The sequence below is a fragment of the Phascolarctos cinereus genome, unplaced genomic scaffold (assembly GCF_003287225.1).
Source record: "Phascolarctos cinereus isolate Bilbo 61053 unplaced genomic scaffold, phaCin_HiC Scaffold_9;HRSCAF=440, whole genome shotgun sequence".
In the NCBI taxonomy this organism is placed as follows: domain Eukaryota; kingdom Metazoa; phylum Chordata; class Mammalia; order Diprotodontia; family Phascolarctidae; genus Phascolarctos; species Phascolarctos cinereus.
Window position 1 is genome coordinate 69,542,655 of NW_027556402.1, and position 2,526 is coordinate 69,545,180.

Genomic DNA, 2,526 nt, shown 5'->3' on the forward strand with positions numbered 1-2,526 from the left:
ATATGTGATTCACAGTTAATGTGGGTATTTATAATAGTCAAAATAACTTATTCTCTCAAAGTTGTTCTAAAAATATATTTTTGTTACTATATACAGTGTTAGCTTGGTTCTCCTCATTTCACTCTCATGTCATGCAAGTCTTCCCATGTTTTTCTAAGCTCATTGAGCTCATCATTTCTCACAGCACAATAGTATTACATCACAATCATACACCACAACTTGTTCAGCCATTCTCTAATTAATAGGCATCCTTGCCATTTCCAGTTCTTTGTCACCATAAAGAAAGCTTATAAACATTTTAAAACATATAGGTTCTTTCCCCTTTACCCTAATTATCTTCCTAAATAGACCAAGTCGTGGGATTGCTAGATTGAAAGTAGTTTAATAACTCTTTGTGCTGGTCTTTCTAGAGTTGTATTTTCTTAATTGTACATAGGTACTCTCTTTCTTACTGTTGTTTAGTCATGTCTGGCTCTTTGTAATCCTATGGACCATAGTAGGGTAGGCCCTCCTAGCCTCACTATGTTCCAAAGACTGTCCAAGTTCATGCTCATTGTGTCCATGGCATTATCTATCCATCTCATCCTCTGCTATGCCTTTTTTTCCCCTTTTTCCTTCAATCTTGCCCAACATCTGAGTCTTTCCCAATGAGTTCTGGCTTCTCAACATGTGGCCAAAGCATTTAAGCTCTGCTTCAGTATTTGGCTTTCCAGTTAATAGCCTGAATTAATTTCTTTAAGTATTGACTGATTTGATCTCTTTGCTGTCCAAGGAACCCTCAAAGTCTTCTCAAGCACAATCTGAAAGTGTTGATTCTGTGGTGCTCAGATTTCCTTATAGTCAAACTCTCACAGCCATATATTGCAACTGGAAAATCCATAGTTTTGATTATATGGACCTCTATCAGCAAGGTGATCTGGACTTTTTAGTATGCTGTTTAGATTTGCCAGAGTTTTCTATCCAAAGAACAAGTGTCTTTTAATTTAATGGATGCAGTAGCCATCTGACACTTGCTTCCATTTCTTCTCACTCTATTGCCAGGAAGTGACAGGACCAACTGCCAAGATCTTTGTTGTTGTTGTTGTTGTTGTTAATAATTATTGTTGTTTTTACGTTAAGCTTCAAGCCACCTTTTTTTTTTCATTCAGGACATTTATTTTATTCATTCATTCATTCATTTATTTATTTTTGCTAGGCAATGGGGTTAAGTGACTTGCCCAGGGTCACACAGCTAGTAAGTGTTATGTGTCTGAGGCTGAATTTGAACTCAGGTTCTCCTGAATCCAGGGCCGGTGCTCTATCCACTACGCCACCTAGCTGCCCCAGGACATTTATTTTAACAAACAGTTGTATCCTCAAGATGAACTAGATGCTGCAACAGCTGCTGTATTGGGTTTAGGTGTTGTTCCTTCATGGAATCCATTCCTGAATTGGCGATAGACAATTTTTAGGTGCCTTATTCGACCAGTACCAGTGGTGCTGCATCGCTTAGCCTTCGTACTCTAATTATACTTTCTCTTGCATTTAGCAGGATATCCACATTTGCCATATGTTGACTTCTGAAGATGGTATGCCTTAGAACCACAACGACGGCACAAAGTGTGCGTCCTATTCTGGTGCTTATCAAACGAAGATGTCCCCTTCATCATCTTCTTCCTGCCACCAAGACCAAAAAGAACCCAAGCAATCTTTTATACTTTCCTCTTTCACCCTCATTAAGAGGCTTCACTTTCTGCCATCAGAGTAGTATCACCTGCATATCTGAGATTGTTGATATTTCTCTCAGCAACCTTAATTCTGGCTTTTGATTCATCCAGCCTAGCATTTCACATGATGTACTCTGCATGTAAGTTAAATAACTAAAATGACAACAATACAGCCTTGTCATAACCCTTTTCCAATCTTAAAACTTCTTTGGCCATATACAGGTTCCTCAGGAGAAAAGTAAGATGATCTGTACTCCCACCTCTTTGAGGACTTGTTACATTTTGTTGTGATCCACTCAGTCAAAGGCTTTAGTATAGTCAATGAAGCAGAAGATGCTTTTCTGGAACTCCCTTGCTTTCTCCATAATCCAGTATATGTTGCAAATTTGGTCTTTAGTTCCTCTGCTTCTTCAAAAACCAGCCTGCTCTTCTGGTAATTCTCAGTTTATATAGTGCTCAAGCCTAGCTTGCAGAATCTTAAGCATAATTTTGCTGGCATGTGAAATAAGCAGAACTGTTCAGTCATTTGAACATTCCTTGGCATGGATATCCCCAGATAGTCAATATAGAAATCAGATTGATTATACACTTTGAAGCTAAAGGTGGAAAAGCTCTATATGGTCAATTAAAACAAGAGCTGACTGTGGCTCAGATCATGAGCTTCTTATCGCAAAATTCAAACTGAATTTGAAGAAAGTAGGGGAAACCATAAGACAATACAGATATGACATAAATAACATCCCTTACGGATATGAAGTGGAGGTGATTAATATATTTAAAAGATTAGATCTGGAAGACATACTATTTGAAGAATTATGGA

The 2,526-nt window shown here is 38.0% G+C and overlaps 1 pseudogene; it reads right to left on the reverse strand.

Annotated features, from left to right (window-relative positions):
• Positions 1-1,331: 1,331 nt before the first annotated feature.
• On the reverse strand, positions 1,332-1,649 carry LOC110222619 (large ribosomal subunit protein eL37-like; annotated as a pseudogene).
• Between the last annotated feature and the right edge of the window lie 877 nt (positions 1,650-2,526).